Source organism: Choloepus didactylus, chromosome 12 (genome assembly GCF_015220235.1).
Source record: "Choloepus didactylus isolate mChoDid1 chromosome 12, mChoDid1.pri, whole genome shotgun sequence".
Taxonomy (NCBI): Eukaryota; Metazoa; Chordata; class Mammalia; order Pilosa; family Megalonychidae; genus Choloepus; species Choloepus didactylus.
This window is the reverse complement of record NC_051318.1, coordinates 38,592,931-38,617,117: the sequence shown is the minus strand read 5'-3', so window position 1 is coordinate 38,617,117 and position 24,187 is coordinate 38,592,931. Positions and strand designations below refer to the sequence as shown.

Sequence of the window (24,187 nt, the reverse complement as noted above, 5' to 3'; positions counted from 1 at the left end):
GAGACCTGCTTTGACCGTACCACAAAGTAAGGTACAGCTTAGAGGTGAGCTCGCCTGGGTCGGGCAGGGGGTGCTCTGGGAGGGTGAGCTGCAGCCCTCATAAAAACCTGCACCCCCCACGGGCTGCCCCTCCGGGCACCTGACATGCAGCCCTGGGAGGTGGGGTCGGGTGGGGCGCGCGGGCGCGCAGGTCGCGGTCCTGAACGCTGGAGGGGGCTGTGGCTCTCCCGCGGTCCCCGCCGCTCGGATTCCGCTTCCCCCGGACTCCCCCCGACTAGGGGCCGGCCCAGCGCTGGGAGGGGCTGGGCCGCCGCCGCCGCTGCCGCCTGCACTTCCCGCTTGCTGGCCTCGGACGCGGCGGGTCCAGGGTGGGCACAGCCGCTGCAGGCGCTCGGCTTTGGTGCCGGGCGGGAACGCGGCGGCCGCCCGCTTTGCGCGGTTCGTGCGGGTGCAAATGGTGTTCGCCCAGGCGTCGAGCCGGACATGGCGACCCTGAGCCTGATCCCCACCCACCCCGCCTCCCTCGAGCCCGCCGCCTGCTCCGCCCTCCCCTCCTCCCCGCGCCTCCTTTGATGGCTCGAACCTCGGCCGGCCACTGCCAGCTCCCCTTGCGCGCAGAAGACGCGAGCTGCAGCCGCTGCGGTCCGCGGGTATTAATAGCAAAGCGCCCAAGCACCAGCAGCAGCCCCGGCCCCGGCCCGGAGCCGCTGCGGCCCTCAGCAGCCCGGGAGCTCGGGAGCTGCTGATCCGGGAGGCGGGGAGGGGAGCCAGAGCCTCCCGGGAGCCGCCGCCGTGGAGGTAGGAGCTGCGCCGCGAACAATGAACGCGGCGCGGGGCGGGTGGCGGCCGGGCGGCGGGGTCCCGGGCAGCGGGGGTGAGCAGCAACTTGTGCGAGTCAGGGCGCGGGGAGTGGAAGGGAGGTGGGAGCGTGGCCCCGCGGGTGTCCTGCTGAGGGGAGGCGGTGGGTGGGATTGGTAGTTTACTACAGCGGGAGGTTCCCGGGCCGGGCTGGGAGCAGCAGCGGCAACAAAAGCGGAGAGCTCGGAACCGCCCGGACTCCCGCGCAGCCCTTTGCACCCATCTCCTCTCACCTCCAGGGATCTCCCTCTGGGCTCCTTGCCCCGCGCCCCATTCTCTCCCCGCCCCCAGCGCGCTTCCCCACCACCCCGGCGCCCTTCCCCCCCGCTTCCTTCTCTCCCACCCTTCCCGGTGACAGCGCTGGAGGCTGCCTCTGGATGTCGGACTACAATCTCGGCCCCTGAGGCCGGTGGCCTGCCGGGGAGGTGGCTGCTGGCGCGGGTGCCGCTGCCCTGTCAGGTGCCCGCAGCGCGCTCGTGTGGGCACCGGGTCCCCGATCGGCCTCGGATCCGTGTGACAAAGAAGAGAACACCCTCTACCCAAGTTAGATTTTTCTCTGTCTTTACCGCCTTCCTTTATAGAGAAGAAAGTTTTTTTTTTCCTTTTTCTTTCTTTTTTTTTTTTTTTAAAGAAAGAACGCAGATTTTTGTTATGAGCAACAAAACAACTTCTGATTGTGGTTTTACGATCTAAGTTCCGGAAACTTTAGACGTGTGATCCGGCTAAACTGCCGGTGTGTGTGTGTGTGATTTTTTATTATGACTTCCCAATAATGAGCCTGAGTTTCATTTATAACAGTGGGAGCCCAGTGGCTGTCGGAGTTTGTGCAGGGTCCCCAGAAATGAGGAAAGTGAGGCTCACAAAGAAACAGGGATCCCGGTATCAGGTTAGCTTGTTAAGATGTGGGGAGAAAATGCTTCTCATCTGGAACAGTTTAGCAGTCTCAGCCTGTCTGTCTCCGAGCTCTCTGGAGTACAGTAGTGGCCTCGGGCTGTTTCATTTTATTATTATTATTAATGCCCCTCTCCTTGTTAGTTTCCCAAATCTGACTTGCTCGCTGGGGCTGCTGCAGTGAACTCCCAGTTACCTTCTGTTCCTCCCCATCTCCCTGAGCCATGGCCTTTCTGGAGCCCCATCTCCATCTAGCAGGCAGCTGGTTCTGAGAGCTAATCCCAGGCCTAGCATTTGGTTCTATTTAATGTGGTCCGCTCACAGTGACTTGTCAAGCCCATTTCAGAACATCCTTCAGGCATTGTCTTGCTTTTCTTATTTATTCTAACAACAGGGAGGAGAAAGCACCGACTTTTTGGTCCTAAGAGCTTTGGGGGAGTTGCCTTGAAATTTGTCTTCCTTGTTCGGATCTGGCAGGGACCTTCTGAAGTCTCCCATCTTTGGCTTTCTTCCCTAATTCCATGGCATTCTTGCTGGGAGTTTACCTCAGCCTTTCCCACGGGTTGGTTTTCTGGGTAGGATGGTTTCTGATGGTGCACTTGGTGCGTTGGGTACAGCATCCGCGTGGCTCGCTTTATATTCCTGCAGCGTTGATCTGCAGCAAGGCACCAATATTGGAGTTACTCCAAGCAAAACGTTGGTGTTTTTAGAATGTCTGGCTAGTAAATCTGCTTCTGGGTAAAATAAATAGACATGCTATTGGGCTGTGTCAAACTTACTGGGGGAATTGCTGGGGGTAGTGAGTAGATGCCTTGCTAACCCAGAGCCTGCCACCATCTCCAGCTTGGATTTTCTTTCTTTCTTTTTTTTTTTTTTTTTAAGTGGACTGGGAACTTGAAATACTAGGTGATGGTGTAGCTGTGCCTCATAGGGTCACAGACTCTACAGCGCCCCCCCCCCCCCACCTGTGAGTTGGGCTGTGGTGTTTCATTGAGGAGTTCTGTCCTTGAGGGAATCCTTCTTAGTTAAGTGTATAATATCCCTTTTCATATCAATAATCTTCCTCAAATTTATGCAGGGATTTAATTCCTTGGAGCATAATAGAATACGAATGCTACTCTATAGCCCAGTTTAGCAAAAAGAAAGCTTTAAAATTATCCATCCTAGACTACTTTCTTGCTGGGTTGTTGTACCTATCTCATACTTTTCTTGAGATGGAGAAGAATGTGCGTGAATGTTTTTGTTTTGCTTTTCATTAGAAAAAATTGTCCAAGGAAATACGGTTTTTTAAAAATAAGTAAATAAAGCACTGAGAGGGTTAGTTCTATGAAAGTAGAATTCACACTAATATTCATTGTATGGCACATAAGAGTTTAATTCATTTGGAAAATATATATATTTTGAGAAAATGCTTGTGATTGACATAAAAAAAAAAGAAAAAAGAAAAAATGCTTCCAACCTGGAGGAAGTTAAAGAACACTAGAGAAAAGACAAGAGCCTAGTTTTTGCATGGTGAATACTCCAAGGGAAAAATGGAGCTGTAATTCTCCCAGAAGATGAGGGATATTTTATGGATTTGTAAGTACTTGCTTAATGTTTTGATAACATGGTGAACTGGGTATTTTAAACAAACCCTTTGTAACTGGCCTTGCTTACAGAGAACTGCTTAGTATTTTGAGAAACGTACTTTCTCCTCTAATTGAAGACGCTACTGATCAGAGGTACCCAGATAATCCAATTAAGTCACTTAAGTCCTTTCTACCTTTGGTGCACAGGTACTCCATGTGTTACCATATGCCTGGGAGGGGAGAGAATGGGATTTTAGGTTTTTGTGGCTGTCTCTCCCCTATTGTTCCAAGCCTGGCTATTGAATGCTAAATGGTGGATCAGCGACTTTTTCTTGCTGCCTCCTTTTCTTCATTGAAGTGGTTATACCTGATCAGCGTCGCCTTGCCCTGCCTCTGTGACGGCTTCGCAGACATGGCTGCTACCTCATGTCCGGAAGATCAGAGCAAAGGGTTTCCATTCAAATTACAGGAGATATTGGCTTCTCCAGTCCTTTTATGCTACCTGCAGCTTTTGTTTTTAATCAAGATGCCCCCAGAAAATACTTATTTTTAAGTGCAGAAATTGGCTTTTTATAGTTTGATCCTGTCCAGTTTTAAACCAGTTAACAATGTTTTGCCAAGTGGATACTTTCAGCAAAAGTGGGCAGTTGTTACATTATTAAAATAGTGTGTCCTGTGCATTTGATACTTGTGAGGTAAAACTGTGAGCCATCAAGTACAATGTGACGAAGACTGAGTGCAGACTCCTTCTGTCCTTCTGCCCATGTGTTTTCAGGCAGAACTGCAGTTTTCTTATTTTAATGGGGGTTGAGAATTACAAACTGCAAGATTTGCAAATTAAGGTATGAATTCATCAATTACACTGAATTAATTTCATGTGTAAAATTGTCATGTGTGCATAAATTTTCAAAAATGGAGCCACAGGGCAAACTAGATGGCCTTTAACTTATAAGTATTTTTGACCATTATAGTATGATAATATTCTCTCCCACAAGGATCACTTCACTTTATGTGCGGACTTTTGGCAAAATGCTTTCCATGAAAGTGTTTTAGTATAAATACTTTGTGAGTGAATGAATAAACTGGTTTTAAGGTCCTTTGAAATTAGGCTTTAGGGTTTTAAAAATAAACTTAATATTAACGTTGATAGGTTCTGTTCTGAGAATTTGAAAATTTGATATTTAATTTTCTTTCAATTTTATTTTAATTTAGCAAACTAATCCTTAAAGCCACGTAATATTGTAAAAGGATAGAAACTTAAAAAAAAAAAAAAAAAAAAAAAAAAAAACAGACAATAAAGAAAAGCCTGGAGAAGAAAGTAAAATTTACTTGAAATTCTATCTCCCAAGAACAACTACCATTAATATTTAGGTATCTGTTCTTATATATCCTTCTCATTTTTATTCTCCCCTCAATTTGATATAATCGTTGTTTTATACAGTTCTTGTTTGCATAGATTTAATTTGCTCACCATTCCTTCTTGTATATTGAAGCTTGCTTCTGGCTTAACTTTCTTCCTGAGGTATATCTTCTAGAAATTCCATCAGTGATTTTCTGTTGGTGTTAACTTCAGTTTTTGTTTGCCTTTAAATATCCTTTTTCTTGAACAATAGATTACTTGTGTATGCAGTTCTTTGTTGTTCCTCTACTAATCAACTGTATTCTGGTTCCCTGGTTGTTGCTGAGATGTCTGCTATCTGGCTAATTGTTATTGTAGACAGTCTGCCTTTTCTGACTACTTTTAAGATATTTGGGTTCTGCAGTTTAACTATAATGTGTCTAAGTATCATTTAATTTCTCTTTACTTTTATTCCCCACCCCCCACTCCTCCTCCCACCTCCCTCTCTTCTTCTTTCTATCCTCTTATCAGTTTGTTTCTTTCTGTTGCTCACCATTATTTCAATATTTGGATATACTACAATTTATATATCCATTCACCTTTGGCAGTCAGGTAGTTTCCAGTTTGGCTATCATGAATATCTGTGAACCAGTCCTTGTGTAGAGTAGGTTTTCCTTTTTCTGCTGTGTCTGATGTTAAGTGTATCCTTAGCTTGTTAAGAAACTGCCATCTGTTTTCAAAGTGGTTCTACCAGTTTATATTCCCACCAGCAACATATGAGAGATCCAGTTGCTCTAATCATCACCAACAACTGGAATCATCAATCTTTTTAATTTTAGCTATTCTGGTGGTATATAATGGTATCTCATTGTGATCTTATTTTACATTTTGTTGATGACTAATGATCATCTTTTACCTTTTCATGTGCTTATTGGACATTTGTACACCTTTTATGAGGTGTCTTTTGAATTTTGCATTTTTAATTGTTTTTTGTCTTTTTGTATTTTTTGCAGGTTTATTGAGTAAAATTGACATACAACAAATTGCACAGATTGACTTAATGTCATCTTATTTTTCAGTTGTGGGAGTTCTTTATATTTTCTGAATATGAGTCCTTTGTTAAATCTAAGTACTGTGTTTTCACTTGGTATATTTTTTAACCTCTTCATTTTTTATTGGTGTCTTTTGAGAAGCAAAAGTTATGGGAGAAATATTTTACATAGTCTAATTATTGGACCTATTAAAGGTCAGGGAATTTATTCAGCTTTTGAGAAATAACACATTTCTTGTGTAGGGGGCATGCATGAGAATTGCTCTATTCAAGAGTCTAGACTTCATTTACCTAAGAGTGATGGAGCAGTTTTGTTCTTTCCTAAGTAAAACTGAGTTGAAAAGAACTAAAATAATTACCTGTTTATCTTGAAAATTGGGGCAATAAGTGTTTAAAATTATGATCAAATAGTGTTTCTAAAATCCAAAACTGAGTTGTTTATTCTTTAGTGCACAGAAGGATTATGGGAAAGAAGGCCTTTTGAAATCAATAAAAAAATGGTGCCCTGGGTAAAATTGAGATGTACAATCCTAAAAAGAGGTCAATGTGGCACCCGTGGGAAGTTGTGAAAGTACTTTAGTTTCTCTGTATTGGCAATAATTGTATCTTGGTTCTGTAGTCATTTGTGTATTCTCATTATATTCTTATCCAGAATAACAAGCTTTGTCAGGTCAAGACATATGTTTTCCTAAGTCTTATTTCTCTTGCCCATGAAAGGTAAATAATAAATACTGGTTTGTTTGAATTAAAACTTGTGAAATGAGCCCTTTAATATTTTAGAATAAGGAAGTTACAGGATGGTATCAAAGTTTATAAGAGTTGGGAGTATAAGTTGTAAAGCCAGCAGGACCTGCCCTTATACATTTTTAATCTGTTTGTTGTCGGGCATGTTACTGGTGCTCTTTCCCTAAAACCTCAAGGGAACATTTAAGATGTATTTATCTGCAAGAGACAGAATGTCTGACTAATAGCAACTTGAACTATCAAAGCCTTTAGTTGCTTCATGTAACAAGAGGAAGGGGCTTTCAGTTTGGTGTCACAGCTCACAGTGTCATCACAGATCCAAGTTCTTTCTGTCCTACTCTGCCATATTTGACATATTGCGTTTTCTACTTGGGCTTGTTGCCTAATGGTTAATTTATTGCTAGGCTGCTGCAACTCCAAGCTTCGTATTTGCACACTTTTGTTGCTAGATCAATAATGGGACAGGTTTCTTTAGGCTGTTTTTGTCATTGAGCAGAAGCATTCCCAGAAGCCTCCAGCATCTGGGAATTTTTTAAAGGAGGTTCTGGAGCATGCTTCTGTGCCCTTTAAAAGAGACACAAAGATGAGACTGGATGTGATGCCTGGAGCCGTGGCAGCCATGTTGAGATTAGTCTTGGGAAGAAGCAGTCAATAGGATGACAGAGCTGAAAGATGGAACCAGTGTCCTTGAATCATTGATGTTCTTGTTCCTGGAGCTGTCCTGATCTGGACTTAGTATACTAAATAATAGATTTACTTATTGTGTTAGTTCACCAGGCTATTATGACAAATACCACATAATGAGTTGGATTAAACAACAAGCATTTATTATCTCATAGTTTTAGAGATTAGAAGTTAAAAATCAAAACATCATCACGGCTCTGCTTTCTTCTGCAGGTCTGTGTCATTCTGGCATTGGTTTGCCACAACCCTTGGGTTCCTTGGCTTTCATCTCTGCATCCCATCACATGGCAGTCTCTTTTGTGTGTGTGTGTCTGTGTGTCTGTTCTTTTGGTTTCCATTGCATTCCAGCTTCTAACTCTTCCCTGTGGCTTTCTCTGATGTTTGGCTTCTGTTTTCTTCTTTTTAAAAGGCCTCCAGTAATATGGATTAAGGCTCATCCTGATTCAGTTGGCCACACCTTAACCAAAAATAACATCTTCAGAAAAGTCCTAGTTACAAATAGTTCACACCTGTAGGACCGCAGATTAGGATTAAGAAAATGCCTTTGATTGGGGCATGTGATACAATCCACCACACACACTTTCTAATCCTGCTTGAATTGGGGTTTTCTATTACTGCCATTCATAGCATCATGACTGATACATTAATTGGAAGATTTTAATCTCTAATCTGTCATTTAACGTTATCTATGAGAAAATGGGTTTCTACCTAAATTAATTATGTGGAAAGTGATTTGGTGGTCATATCAAATCACTGTGAGAGATGAATTGTTTTCAATGACTTCCAGTATCTGGTAATGTGTACAAATCATAAAACTGAGTCTTCATGAGTTTTTTCCTTTCTTTTTAAGGTGGCCTTATAGGACTTCTGCTTGATATTTACCATTTGACAGTTTGGACTACAGAATATACTTGAGAATACCATTTCATTTCTTTAATGATAAATGATGATAGTGCTTAGCATTTCTCTCAACGTGGAAGGGTGTTTATCTACATATTTGATATTATTTAGGAGATTTATGAAGACTTTATTTTAATTAGGGGCTTAATATCTTCCTTTATAATCTTGCCAGAGCTGTTGGTTCCCTGGCACCAGCTTTTAGTGTGCATCAAGATTATTAGTAAACTGAGCTGCTGGAAATGACAGGATTTAGTGAAACCAGAGGTTTCCTAAATTAGACACATGTATTTGTGACTTTGTGAAGAAAATTTAAATGATTTAATGGTAACCTTAATATTCATTCAAGTGTTCTTGTTCATGGGAATTGTATATGTGAATTATATTGTTTGCTCAAGGATGTGTACAGCTTGCTCTCATATGTTCAGAAGACATAGCAATAGGTGACGGATGATGAGGGAGGGAGGGAGGGAAAGAAAGAAATGGTGGTGTGACAGGATGTTAAAGTTGGTGGATGGGGTATTGGGGGAGGGGGTTCGGGGTATGCAGGAGTTCTGTGTATGGGTTTTGTATTGTTTTTGCAACTGTTCCTGTAACTTTGAATTTATTTCAAAATAAAATTAAAAAAAAAAAACACAAGTATTCATTCAAGCAAATGAATTGAATATAAAATATCCAGCTGAACAAATTGCATAATACAGAGCAACAATAGGTCCTATCTGTTTTCAATTACATGATATAATCTCTAAAAAGAAATGGGTCCTTTTCCCCTCTCACCATAATAATGGCCAACTGATGAGCGTAATTTATGTATTCACTGTTGTTTTAGTTTTACTTCAGTTTATATAAGGGTTTATTAAGTCAACAAATGTTTATTGAACATCTATGTTGAATATGTTAGATACTGTTGGTGCCACAAAATAGGGTTAGTCCATACTCTTAAAGAGTCTAGCATCTAGAATGGATGACAGAAGCATATAGGTAATTATAATACAAGGTGGAATATGTTAAGAGCTTTACAAAATGTACTACTAATAATAGAAGGGTTTGGTATAGTAAGACATTGGATTCTGGTTGGAGGAAGTGACGTTTAAGTTGAGTCTTGAATGATGTAGTGTGTGTGTATCTGTGTGTATTTCATTTATTTTAGTGTTCCCTTTGTAGCATGTTTGTTGTAACAGAATTAGAAAAAATATTCACGTATGAAGCAAAGTAAAACTCCCTTGCAATCCTGACGTTCAAAGATTATGACAATTAAACTTTGGTTTATTTTTGTTTACCTTTTGGAATATTGGGTTTATTTCCAATAGTTTTTTCCTGTGGATACCAACACACATTAAAAAAAATTGGGAGAATGATACATGTACCTTTAGAGGCCCTTTTTTCTCTTTAACATTGCCTGAGTATTTTTCCATATTAAGTTTTCTTTGAAATTAAAATTTTTGATGACCATTGTGTAGTTCTACATAAAGTATTTAACATTGTCCTTTACCGGTCATTTTGTTTCCAATATTTTGTCCTAATGACCATCTGTACATAAATCTAGGGAAGGAGGGTCTCTAGGTCTCTTTTGTTGCAAGGTATGGAAACCCAGCATGAACCAGCATAAGAAATGGGGCTTTCTTATCTCCTTGTACCATACCGAGAAAGGGCAGAGATGGATCCAGTCTCAGGAATAGAGTCCTGGAGTCAAAGTTACAACACCCTGTGGTGTTTCTCTCACACTGTTTAGTCTCTGCTTTTTGCTCGGCATTGGCTTCATTTTTCTGGTTATCTTTCTATTGCCATTTTGAGTGAGGCAGTTTGTTTGGTGGTGGTTGTGATGGGGAGAGTGAGTTCTCCTGCACAGGAAATAAAGCATTTATGGCCCCTGCCTTAAAATTCAGCATCCCAGTCATCTTGGAAATTAGTAACATCTTCATGTATTTTCAGTACCCCTGGGAGAAGAGTGATTCCATACCTGATTGATGCACCTGGTTTGAACCCTGTCCTCTCCATCCCACCCAATCCCACCCCACTGACTCTTGTTCAGCCTAGATCAGGGGTCACTTTTGTGGTGGGTGTGCGTGTAGGGGGTGGGGTGGGAGGTGTGTAAACGGATGTGGGAGAGTGGGGGAGAGGAGATTGTGCTCAGACAACAGTACCTTTTCCAGATGGATAGAATTGATGGGCAAAGATAACAAAACATAACCAAACTTTAAGGGGGAAGGATCAACAAGGAAAGCAAATGCAGAAATGGAAAGAAACATCCTCTGTCTCACTTCCTGGTAGGGTTGTGCTGCAGCTCAACCTTTATGATCACATAAAGGTTGATGTCTGTGCTCAGAGAACAACAGTTCCAGCATAATGATCCCTTGTGAGCAGTGCCACAAGTGATTGGTCACTAGTTATATATTATCCCCAAGACACCTTTCCTCTGGTGTGTTCAGATCTACTTTCTGGAATGGGAGGAAAAGACAGAGTTAGACCTTGCTCAGTGTGAATTTATTGCATAGATGTGCTACCTGTGAAGGTTGAGTAGGGTCCAAAGTTGGGATGTGGAGCCCATTAAGTAGGCCTGGGATGGGGAGGTGCATATACTGTTTTATTTTTCTAATTATGAAGACTTTTTACCTGCCCTCTTTTCTCGGTTACTTGTCAGAGCCACTTAGTAACCGAAGTAGTTTTGTTCCTCTCAGCCCTCATCAATCCCCAGCAAACAAGGGCTTTTTGTGAAAATCCCAGTATGTTGAGAGGGATGATATCCCCTTTGGGACACACCCAACTCTTACCCCTTTTTCGAAGTCCCCCATCGAATCAGTGCCAGTTTCTAAATTCCATTGGCATGTGCTTTGAGATGGTACATAGGAGCACTTTTACATAGGAAGTGTTGAATAGACAGCGCTGATCGGGACGGGTGTAACCCATTTCATATTTACCGTATCTTGCGGAGTTAATTACTCCCTTATGTGTGGATTTGCCTTTTTCACTAGTGTGAGTTCCTGGAGGTCAGGGGCCGTGTCTCAAATCTCTTGTCTCCCAGACACTTAACAAAAAAACCATTCTTTGATTGATTCATGAAAGTCTTTCCAAATGGACCAAAAGCAGCTGTAAAATCACAATTCCTTATTAATTTCTCAGTAGGTCTTTACAAGTTAGAAAAAATAAAAAGGATATTTTTTAACATCTGTAACTTGGGCACCTAAGGCAGTCACTATTCTTGGCATTCACATCAGTGAATAAAACAGACCAGGACAAGGATCCCTCTTAGAGCTTTTGGAGAAGTGTCCCAAGGGGTGTGGGTGGGCTGGATTTTCCCAGAGGCCCTTAGGCAGATGTCCTTGGGGCACTCGAGGGACAAATACAGCCAATGTCCTGTCCCTTCAGAGGTGAGTTCACCACCCAGCAAGTATTTGTTGAGAACTCATGCAGCTATTTCTCTTAACAGATCTTTTGCTCCCAGGGAAGGGTGTATACAGGGACGTAGAGCAAGAGATTTGTCCTCAGCAGTCCAGGGAAATATTGAATGGTAATTATGTGAAAGAAGGTGGAATCCTGAGATATCACGGATTCCAGATAACTTACTTATAAAAAGTCCAGCCACCAGTGTTTTCTAGGATTTGGAAATCAGGAGGGTTCTGGATCCCGAAGGTAATTTAACAAACTGTAAGTTTCTCCTTAGGGGAAAAATGAATTGAAATTGCCTGAAAAGGAAAGTATTTGTATAGTCATCTTATTTTTATTGTTTAAATTTACATGAAGTAAAATAGACATTTTTATACAGTTCTAAGTTTTATTTGTATTTGTGTAACCAGCACTACAATCAGGATACAAAACATTTCCATCACCTCAAAAAATGCCCTGATGTTCCCCCTTTGTAGCACACCCTCTCCCTGCCGCAAGTGCCTGCTAACCGCTGATCTGTTCTCAGTCATTATAGTTTGGGCTTTTCCAGAAAGTCATATTTTAAGACTGGCTTCTTTCACTCAGTGTGTTTTTGAGATTTACCCAAGTTGTTGGGAGAATTGATAATCGTTCACTTTTCTTTTTATTTATTTATTAATTTTTTTTTTTTTTTTGTGAGAGAAGTTGTACGTTCACCAAAAAATCATGTAGAGAATGGAGCGTTCCCATGTGCCCATCCCCCTGTTATTAACACTCTGCATTAGTGTGGTACGTTTGTTACAGTGGATGAAAGAATATTATAATTGTGCTATGAGCTGTATCCATAGTTTACATTAGGGCCCACTGTTTGTATTGTACATTCCTGTGGTTTCTTTTTTGAATTTTCATTCTAGGAACTTATATACTCCCTAAAATTTCCCCTTCTAACCACATTCAGATATATAATTCAGTGGTGTAAATTACATTCACCATGTTATTTACTGCTGAATAGTATCCTATTGTATGAATGTTACCAGTTTGTTTACCCATTCACTTGTTGAAAGACATTTGAGTTGTTTCTAGTCTTGGGCAATTATGAATGGAGATGCTATAAACTTTCACATGTAGGTTTTGATGTGGTTATTTTTGATTTCTCATGAAGTGAATACCTAGAAGTGGAATCTTCACCAGCACTCAGTAGTATCAGTACTTTTAATTGTAGCTGTTCTTAATAGGCGTGTAGAGGTATCTCATCATGGTTATGTTTAATTTTTTTAAACAAGACATAGAAAAAAAAATTACCACCTTTAAAAGGAGTTTAACCAACGAGATGACTAAATAGTTTCTTGGACTATCTAGCATAGGCTTAAAGGCTCTGTCAGCTGCCTGTGTTTTAAAGGTGCAAATCTAAAAGGACAACTCTGTACATAAAATCTGAGGCCCAGAAGGTAATAATGCCAACAGGAAATAAATATAAATGTGACGTCAGTCCTGTTGTTGCTTCTCTCAGAGAGATGATAAGGTACATGTGCTTGATTTCAGTAACTTTTAAAAATTCTCTTTGTTCTGATACAGTGAAAATAATTAAAAGATAAACTTATGGAAGCAACTGAAAGACATTGTAGATGTGGAGAAAACAACACAGGCTTCAGAGCATGTTACCTATTGCTGCATGACAAACCACCCAAAATTTAGTGGCTTAAAAAACTACAAATATTTATTGTCCTTCAGTGGGTTAGGGCTTTTGGAGCGGCTTTGCTGGGCACTTCTGGCTTAGATGTTTGCAATGAACTTTAGGGGCTGTAGGATCTGCTTCCAAGGAACTCCATAGACTCTGTAGGGCTGCTTGAGTGTCCTGACAACATGGCAGCTGGTTCCTTCAGAGTGAGTGACCCATGAGAGACTGAAGAAAGAAACTGCTATGTCTTTTCTGAACTAGCCTCGGAAATCATACACTTTCACTCGTGGCCAACCATGATTCAGAGGGAGGTGACTGCACAAGGGTGTGAAAACCAAGAGGTGAGACTCATTGGGAGCCATCTTGAAGGTTGGCTACCATGGGTTCTGAGGAACATGTGCTCTAACTCAACTCTGTCCCTCAAGTTGTATGGTCTAGAGTGAGCCATTTAATTTTTGAATAATGGTTTTAAAAATGGAAATAACACCTACTGAATAATGTTTTTTAGGGAACTAAAGAGAATATATAAGAAGGGACTATGGCAATTTATAGTTATTGCCAGATAATAACTATAAATGGTAGCTGTTGGTAAACTGTGAAGCTTGGATCTTAACTGTTTGGAACATATAACTCAAGATAAGCACAGTAAGCAATAATAACATTCTTTTTAGCAAAGATCTTGGTCAGAGCTTCTTTTACTTTTAGATTCTAAGTATGTTTTTAAAAGTGTTTTCCTTTCCTGAAAGGGGAAATCCAATCATTCCGAATTAGCAGAGACCAAGTTCCTCATCTATTCTTGTTTTCAGATCTCTATCTTTAATAATACCCGCAAATAAGAAATACATTATTTGAGATCTGTTGTTTCATGCTGGAAAGATTCTGAGGAACATTATTGATGAGGTGTAGCATGTCCAGAGAGCTGCTATGAGGGATCATCCAGCTACACCACCCTCTCTTGATAGAGTTTTTAGAAAACACTCACCTGTAAAAATAATTTAAAAATACATAAATCAGCACACTTTGACTTTATTGGAGGAGTCAAAAAAAAAGCTTTGTTTTCTGAAGTGATCGCGATGTGGAATAATGTAACTCTACCTGTTTTGCTGTAACTGAAAATGAGAGTAACTGAAAGGAATCTGGCATCTCTGCCCTACTTTCTTTCCCAGCCTCCAATATTTGGCCCTTCCTGGTGGCCTGCCCCCAACTCCCATGTTGATCTACCAGAAGTTTCTCAAACAAGCCTCCTTACATCTTCCTGTCTTTACACCTGCTGCTTCCTCTCCTTGGAATGTGAGAGCATTCCTCCAAGTCCTTCTCAGCTCTGACTTCCACCCAGTCTCTGCCCACCTCATTCCAGAAGCTTTATCTTAATACATGGAGGTTGGGTAAGGTCTACTCTTGGGTAACAACCTGGGCCCTCTGTACTTTTACTGGTGTATTTACTCTTTTCCTTAGTTATTTTATTTGAGCACTTCTAAGCCCCAGGCTGAGTTCTAAGTGCTTTACGTGTACAAACCCATTTACTCATCATAATCGTCCATAAGCACGATCATTGTCCTCATTTCGTACTGGAGGAAACTGAGGCACAGAGAGGTTAATTGATCTGCCTGAGGTCTCGCAGCTTATAATGGGCCGAGTGGAAATAGAAGTTCAGGAAGTCTTTCTCTACTTATTGAGAGCAACTTCTTATTTTACACCTCTGCATTCCCAGTGCCTGGCAGTGTCTGGAATATAGTAGATGCTCAGCTATCTTAAGAGGGAAACTTTTTCACAATTCCTTTTTTTTACATTTCTTTGTAAGATGTAGTCTCTCTTAGCTGTCTGTGGGATTCTGAGTTTCTGAGGTTACTTTTAATGTTCTTCCTTGACCCTCCTGGGTTGGGGGTTGGGGTCACTTGCCACTTCCTTTAGTATTATACTCTTTGTTTGCTACTTAACAGATGAACAAACTTGCTAAAAATTCTATGTGAGATATATTTATATACACTGAGAAAAGAATGTTACCCATAGTTTTCTTTAGATAGGACTAAATTGAGCGGTTTTATTTTCTTCTTTGGACCTTTCCACATTTTCTGAATTTCCCATAATAGACTTCTATTGCTTTTATAATCAGCAAACCATGCCATTTAAAATGAGAAAAGTAAACCATCTTTCAGAGATGCAAGAAAAGGAAACTCTTTTAAGATTTTTTTCCTGTAAATCAAGCTACGCCTGATCACATATATAAACAGTTATGTGAAACATACTTTTCGCTATAGAACATGCGCTGCAAGCATTTCTCTGCTGTGCCCTAGAAATGATCTATTCGAAGACCATTTTCTTCTTCCTGGTGTTTCCAAGGTGCATGACAAAAGAATATAGATGTGTGTGACATTTGGGTGAGATCTTCTTGGGACATGGTTGCCCTGAGCAATTTATTTGTGGTTTGGAAGTTCAAGGTTGCCAGAAGACTATTGTCCAGATCAGTGGGATGCTTTTGTTTTGGAGGTAGAATTCATTAGTATGGGCTCAGACTCTGGGTACCACTTGAGAGTAGTAATTCCAGGGTCAGATAAATAGTAATTCCAAGGTCACATAAATAAATTCTAAGGTCTGAATAACAGGTCCAGGGTTCACGGTAAGGTTCAAAGCCCGTGGCAGGGAAGCATGGGTGGAAAACAGTTGCTTTTCTCCGCCTTGCAGGCAAATTAGCAAGGGCTGCAGGGGATAGTTAACTGGGCCCTGGTTTGATTCCTTTTATTTAAAAAATGGCTGTGCTTTACTCTAGGAAGCAAAATTCTGAGAAATGCGGAAGTTGTTTTGTCTTTTAACCATGCCATGCTCTTTTGTGGCAACACCTACCTTTCTATATTGAGGAGCTAAACAGGATGGGTTATTGGCCTCATTCTCCATTCCTCACTTACTCTCCTTATCCCCAGTGTCAGGAATGTCCATCAGTTCTAAAGACTAAGGAGAAAATAAAAGTCTGTTTTCAGGGTGACAGTAGGGAAAACCCGATAACTGGTCAAAAACCATCCCCTGAAAATTGCTCGAACTATACACTGCACAGCTAAAAGAGCAGACAGCACTTGGTAAGCACTTTCTGGCTTATCCTTGGAATTCTGATCCTTGTTGAGGAGGCTGGTTTGATTGCCGATTTTGCACTAGGTTTTATGCTAAGCTTTGTGTTTCATGCTTTGCATATATGTGTTTACTTGATCACTTATTCCTTGAAGAAGGTATTATCTCCATTTTATGGTAGAGGAAACTGAGACTTAGATTGTTGAGTAAAATGCTCAGGCACACAGCAGGTAAGAGAAGGAGCCAGGATGTAAAATCAGGTTTTCCTTAAGTCTCTAAAGTCTACACTCTGCAGCTCACTTTGGGATTTTCTCATAGTACAGCTATAACTGAATGGGGTTGGGACCAGGGTAGGAAAGGTGAGTTGCCCAAGTTCAGGGTCAGACCCTGATTTATTTAAAAATTTTTTTGTTCATTGGGGATTTTTGTTGTTGTTGCATCACTTTTGATTTTTAAAAAATATACATTAAAATGTTATTTTAATTACTGAGCTTTTTGGTGCCCCCTTAAATTTTGCACCCAAGGCCAGTGCCTCATTTGTCTCACCTTAACCCCTAATAGGAAGCAGTTCTGGAGTCAGAAAGAAAATCTAATCAGCCCTCAGATTACTTCATCGTAGTCTTCATTGTCGTAATGATTTTTTTTTCCCTCAAGAATTTTGTTTTTTTGGAGGGGGGTTGGGTGGGCATGGGGATTAATCATAGTCTTAAGGACACTTCTTGGCTTCCCATTTGAAGACGCTGCCCTGTCTCTGCCGTGTAGTTGCTGGGCCCATAGCTGGCGTGTAGCATTTTAGCTTTGGTATACCAAAGCCAGGTCTGATTAAAGCCTTCTAGAGTCCCTGTGACCAGGAAACTGCCTGTCTTGTAGCTTGGTCGCTGTGCTTTGGGGGAGAAACAGAAGTTCTGTTTTTAAATTGAAGTCACATAATAAAGGGGCTGTAAATGAGGCCTGCCGGGGATGCTGACCCCAGCCCCCTATCAGTTGTGCCCTGCAGGCGTGAGGATGGGGGCTGGGCAGGCCCTGCGGGGTAATTGCCTCTTCCCCTGGGCGGAATGGTCTGGGTGGATGGGGTGTCCTAAATAGATCACAAGGACATCTTAACCTATCTCACTTGGGAGTTGGCCATGTTTCACAAAGTCTTTTCTTTTTAAATTAAACATTTAAAAATAATGTTTAAAAAAAACATTTTTTTTGTTGTAGAAAATTTGAAAAGCAAAGACAAGCAGTCAGGTGAAACACACACACACCTGTTTTAACTACCACCACCCTACCACACACAGATTTTCTTTTTCTTATTTGTTTTATATATTTTTCTTTCCTTTCCTTAATTTAGGCGTTTTTTACAATGTTTATTTTTTCCTAATTTATAAATGTACATGTGTTTTGTGGCTTTCTTTCTTCCTGTGATCTTGCTTTCAGGGACCCTTAAGTTGACTTTATTAAAATCAAGTGTCTCATGAGGTCATTTCCTGCTGACCTTTCCTCAGAGCGGTGCAGCTGAGGTCAGTCAGGGAGACCCCGAGGATGATTTGCCCTTTGAATGTTTATCATGTAGAGATTTTCTAGAATGTGCTTAGGAGGGTTTAGGGACCATGAAGACTCCATCCTCCCTGTTTCTTTTACTAGTTGATTTTTTTTTACTCAACTGCATTTGAAAGGGGGTTTGGAATTCACTTTCTATTAAAACTGTTCAGTCTTCCTCATGACTTAGAAAATAGAACTAGAGCAGGAGTGTTTTCAGAGTAGTCTTGGGAGCTAGAGGAACAAACTTAGATGAATGCTTCTGGCAGTTAATAATACTCTGGATCCTGCTGGTTTGCAAGTTTGAGGACTGGAAAATTGGGTATGAATCCAAGGTAGTGGGGAGAAACAAGTCTGCCTTCTCAGTTATGTATGCTGGGAAAAGTCTCTTTCTCCTGTGTACCTACAGCCCAGGTTATTTTTTCACTGCTGTGTAACCACTGGGAGCACAGGGCTTGGCAAGTGGTAGGTGCTCGCTGAACCTTCGTTAAATGAATGAAAATGGAACTCCCTCTTGGGGCTTCTTGTTACAATTACCTTTAACCTCTCAAATCTGAGCTGACCCCCTCACCAACTTTTTGGCGCCCATGCTCTGTAAAGAGCCTGGAATTTATAATCCCAGATTGGTGGCAAATCTGAATTTATTCATCATCCTAGTCCTCAGATACTCTTTACTTAAGAGAACCTTTAGCGTCCAGACTTTGCGTTAGCCTCTCAGGTACAGGCTTGGTTAGCCTCTAGTGAAGTTATCAGGGGTTCTCTTAAAATGTTCTGTGAATGGCTGAGGTGTCTTAACTCACAAGCTAAGGAGATCTTAAAAGCAACTACCCATTTAGAGAAAAAATGTTTATTTGGAGGTCATGATATCATACATTAGTGGCCTATAAATGAAACGAAGCGTGACCTTTTCTGACTACTCTGTGATTACCTTCTTTAGCTTAATTCTGAGGAAATCACTGGATTGCTTGAGTCTGACTTTGTGAGTAATGCTACTGGCACCAAGTCATTTAAGTAGTCTTACTTTTAGTAAACATTGTAACTAATAGCATTTAAGAGTATGGGGGAGAGGAGGGAAAGAAAGAGAGGATCAGGAAATTGGCGTGTGAATATTGGGCCTCCTTAATATTTGTAGATTTGCCGTTTACCTTGGTTCATTTCGAGGGAGGCTGTTTGTTTTGACCATATGGAAGTTGCTTTAACAGCTGGACTCTGTTTTTCCGACATCCACTGGGCTGTATTTCAGGGACACTTGTTTGGAGAATGTGGAAAAGGGCATTTGAACTCTACACGGAAAGAGCCAGAGAGTCTGGGGTGCTCTCAGTGGGTTCATGCTAAAGTAAAAATCCCTTGAGTCTGCCTAATTGAATCTCTTGGCATAAGATTCTTTTGAGTTGTGTTTGATTTCGCAACAGAGCAACATGTCTGTGGCTCTCACTTGTTATGCGTTTTTACCTACTGCTGTGAATCCAGTGGAGGCGTTTGGAGTCTTTTAGAGAGTTTAGATTTTTGTTTAACACGAAACAAGCTTTTATTCTTGATTGTTTTAAGAATTATCTAGCGTTCTTCATTCTGTTGCTTTAGCTTTCTCCTCTATTGTCTAATGTGTAAATTTGCCTGAGAGAAGTAGCTCTGAAATAGAGCCCAGTCTGGCAAGCCAAGACTTGTTGGCAGGTAGGATTGTCCAAAGTTGAGTGGTATGATTATTGCGCCTCAGTTGTATCATGAAAGTACCATGCATTAAGTTTAGTTTAATTTTTTTTACTTTGTTTTATTTATCTTTCAAAAGCTTAGACTGGTACTGTAATTTGCAATTCTGATATTAATAGAAGTGAAACATTTTTAGAGAAACATTGTCAGTGTTTTCACAGGGATTTAACTATTGAAGTGTTAACAGGTATTGTAAGCTCGATTATGTATATGGACCAACGTGCCTTGGTTTTTAAGCCCAGTGCAGAGTTCATAGCACCTTGAACTCTTGTCAGGCTGAAGTTTGTTTTAACACAATGCTATGGGATAAAAAGGTTGTTAAGTAAATAGTGAAAATAAGGTTAAAAGAGGAAAGTTTACTCTATTTGAGAGAAGAGACTTTTCCAGCACTTTAGCGTTATTAATGATTCTTATCAAAACAAATCTGATAGAAGCTTTGTATGATAATCTCCCACCATTTAAAAAAATATCCTACCAGAAATATTCTATGCATAGATAGTTAACACAGATGGTAGCACCCAGTATATGCTATGTTGTATATGAATATGTTCAGTTTATGTAATACACCCTGAAGATTGTTCCATATTAGTATGTACAGATTTGCCTCATTCTTTTTATTGGCCACATAAAATTCCACTTTTATAGGGATACCTTAAACTATCTAATGTTTTCCCTATTGATAGACATTTAAATTTAGAATATTTTGCTGTTATAAACCGTGCTGCAATAGAAATCTTTGATGTTTGTGAATATATCTGAAGTATAAATTTGTAGAAGTGAAACTAGTGGGCAAAGGATATATTTGTTTTAAATTTTGATAGATATTTCCATATTGCTCCCTCTCCACAAGTTTATACTTGTTACTTTGTCTTTTATATAATGCCTACTATATAAAAGTGTGGTAGGAATTATTTTAAGTGCTTTACAAATATTGACTTAAGTATAATACCAGACCTGAATTTTATAAAAACTCTGCAAAATTTTCATTGTCTATGGGTACAGATGGATTAGCCTAAGAGAATTTATATGATTTGCTTAAATCCACTCCTCCCCTCCCCACCTTCTCCCACAATGAGGCATCCTCTGAAATAGTGTGTCAGTGTGAATGATATTTTGGGGTTTGCCATTCAAGCATAATTGTGCCCCTGCATGTATCACACACTCATTTGTGCACATTATTCTATCCCATTTTTCTCCCAATCACAAAGAAAATCAAATTCAGCCTGTCTGAGGGTTAAAAAAAAAAAAACCTCTTGACTACAGATGTTTTCACTCTCTCTGTGGGTGCTTGCCAGCCTCACATCAGTTTAGTAATTCTCTTCTGGATGGAACAAAGAAAAGATGTCACTGACAACTCTGGGATGTGGAAATCCTGCTGTGCTTTTTTTTGCTCTTTGCTCTTCTGTTGGGTGGGGTGGGAAAAAGTTTGAGAATTCTAGTTTTGATTAACAATGAATGAGACATTTCTGATTAGGAATCTAGCAGATACTGGGGTGTGGCTAATGATTTAATATTTGACTGCTTAGGGAGGGCTTGCTGGTGATGGGGAGGAAGTGAGGAGAGGGAAGGAGAAACTGGCAGAATAAACAAGGCTCTGAAAATAGGGTATCACTCAGTTATGTGAACAGCTAGGTTTCTAGTTTCTGTGACCCCCTTGGAATTTCCCCATGACCTCTCTTCCCCAGGGGTTGTAGCCAAAAGGATGGGGATCAAGGGACTGCCTCTAGCAAAGTACCCTTGAAAACTCACCCACAAACCCAACATCTCCTTGAAGTTCAACATAAAAGAACAAGGAAAAATTACGTATTAGCCCTTAGCCTGCCCATTTCCTGGTACCTTTTAGACCTCGGTCAAGTGTGATCATATCCATATTTATTCCTTTGGAAAGTAGAGAAGTTGGAGAGAGAAAGAAGGAAGTGAGCTAATAACCAGCTTTTCAACACAGTGCTGACTTTTGCATTTCTTTGTATAGTATTTGGCCAGGCCCTTGACATTTGTTTAAAGGAAAAAATTCTTTCTCCTGGAACATCTGTGCAAATCAGATGGGGTGGGGGTCTAGAGCCAAAGCGAGTGTATGGGGTAATTTAGCACATTGCTGAAAGCTGGAGTGAGAGAAAACATATCTACGCTATTGCATTGCAGTGGCAGCAACCCAAAATCAAAGGCAGACTGGCAAGTTGTGCCAAAAAGATGCATTCATAGTGCTACATAATCACATTTTGAAAAATGTGCCGTAGATAAGTGGGAAAATACGCACTCTGGATGCTTCTTAAATAAATATAGTCAAGGATGTCTGTCATTCTAACTTTTAGCTCTAATATTGGATATGCACATCAAAAACATGCCTATTCACTAAATCAATTTGGCATACAGCCCCTTTCAAATTCAGCATCATTTCATAGCCTTTTAGCTTTCTGGATAGCTTTAAGCTAGGAAATCTCATGCTTAATTAGGTCATTTGTTCTTGAAAGTTCTGTCCTTGGTGAAACAGGAGAAGACTTTTTATGGGCATTTGGCATAAATGAAAGGTCAAGGGCAGACTGTACCATGGTTTGCTTAAATTTCAGGTGGTACTTAAGAAAATTCCTTAGAAGGAATTTTGTATATTGCAGAATATCCATCAACCGGGATGCAATGTCTTTAGGTTTTGATTTTCATTTACTCCAAGGTTTTTGACTCTCACTCTGGGATCTTTGGAACACTGGAATGGAGGTCTGTGAGATATCTTCCAGTATTAGCCTAGACAGAATGCCATGTTTGCTCAGTAAGTTTCTGCATATTAAGGAAAGCATGGAAGTGCTGTTTCATTTTGCCAGATGTATCTCATGTGAGTGTGATAACACTTGTAATCTCATGCTGATCAGAGGGATTTATTGACCATTCATTGCATGTGCATTTAATGAATAAAAAGTAGGCAAATGAGTTAGTTGTTGCTGACTGCAACCTGGTCTTTGCATTCCTTTCACACAGGGATAGGGTGTGGTGTGGTGTGGTGTGGTATGGGATTAATGAGAGGGATTCCAGATCCTTAGAGGGTGAAAGGTTGGTAACCACTGTTATAACCAAGAGCCAACACACACCCAACCCCCCACCAGTTCACTATTTAGGAAGGTGCTGATGGGGATGTGGTCTCATCCCTGTTCCCAGTTATTTAAGCAAAAGGCTAAGAGATCCGCGACAGCTTTGTGGTCTCGGAGGGGGGTGATGGGAAGGACTCAACTGCCAGTGACTGTGTGGATTCCACTGTGTGAGCTGCTAGCTCTTCCTTACTTCTTTCTTTCCTTTCAACTTCAGAATGTTTATTTCATATATTAAAAATTTACAGAGAAAAGACCAGAAGTAAATTTACTAACAGCGATTGCCTTCCTGCATAATTCTGCAAATTATCAATAACGAGCCTTATTCTGTTATTTAAAAATAGAATAAAATATATCTTTTAGTGTACTTTTGGAATTGATGAAGTTCACGAGATATAACCGAGTCTGGCACATATCTGGAGAGGTGTTGTGACAGAAAGTCTTATGAGAATTGCAAGGAAAACTCTGGAATGGAAGCCTAGGAATTCTGCTTATCACCGCTTGAGAGTTTCATATGTCTTCTTTTGTGCAGATGCCAAATATTTCTGGAAGGCTTGCAAGTGAATAAAATGGTCCTTTGACAGGACTGACAAAAACTGAGGGCTAGAATGGGAGTGCCCAGTAAGTCATTGTACACAAGCATTGTGTTGTTGGCTTTGGCAAAGACAATTAGAGAAAGCTCTCTGTGAGAAGCCAGAGTACATGACACACTTTCTGTGGGGCACTTGAACTGTCTGCCTTGTCTGCCATCAAATTGGCATTTTCCCTACTGAAATAATAATAATAATAACTAGCACTTTTATAGAACATACTACATGCCAGGCACTGGTCTAAGTATTTTACATATATTGTGTTCTCCTCAAAATAACTCAGAAATAGGTACTGTTATATTCGAGGAAATGGAGGCACAGAAAGGTCATGCCACCTGCGCCAAATAACACAGCTGGTAATGAGTAGAGCCAGGATTTGAACCCAGTCTGACTGCTTCCTTTGACTGGAACCCTGGCGGTGGGGTAGGAAAGGGAGATCTATCCAAGGTTAAAATCAGGTTGAAGGGTTTGTTTTAAATTCACCCTGTAGCAGGTACTTGAGTGGCAGACTGCTGGAAAGCTTGGTTTGGTTAACTTTCAATGAATCAACCAGTCTCTATTGAGGCATCTCTTATTGGCCATTCAAAGGAAGTATAAAGCGTTGTTTCTGTCTTCAAGAAGTTTACAGCCAAAGTTGAGATTGTGAGATATGGTCTCCTGAAGAATTGCTTAATAGAAAACATAATTTCTTATAGGGAGTTCAGCCGTAAGGAATTCAATGTGGTTGTGTTTGGTTTGGGTTTGTTGGGAGAGGAATAAGTTGCTCTCTTAAGTGAGAGAATGTTAACATTAACGACAATTAAATCTTAAATATAGATGCTCTGTTGCATATTGAACTCTTCAGCTGTCTGCTCCTAGCTCCTCAACTGGTGCCCGTTATTTGCTCTTTTGCTTACTCCTGAACTCCATCTTCTGCCTCTCAGTTTTGGCTCCATCATTCTTTCTCTGTTCTTCCTCACCTGGCTTCTTCTGCCCAGACTATAAACAGACTTAAATATCTCCCATCTTAAAAAATAAAAGTGAATAAAAAACCTTTTTTTTCCCTAACCTTTCCCTCCATCTTTTGACCATTTCCTCACTCTCAGATGGATTCCTTGAAAGTGTAGTCTTTGCTGCTCTCTTCCCTCTAACATTCACTTTTCAGCACACCCTAAGA

The 24,187-nt window shown here is 40.6% G+C and overlaps 1 protein-coding gene across 2 annotated transcripts in view; it reads left to right on the top strand.

The window, feature by feature from the left end:
* Positions 1-24,187, top strand: part of FARP1 (FERM, ARH/RhoGEF and pleckstrin domain protein 1) — a 355,492-nt gene that overhangs the window by 18,794 nt on the left and 312,511 nt on the right. Inside the window, exon 1 of one of the 2 annotated variants that reach the window (XM_037800490.1) lies at positions 383-798. The exons of the other annotated variant lie outside the window; for it this stretch is intronic. The gene's annotated coding sequence lies outside the window, so the exon portion shown is untranslated. Of the gene's footprint in view, positions 1-382; positions 799-24,187 lie in introns of those variants that run through there. 2 annotated transcript variants of the gene reach the window in all.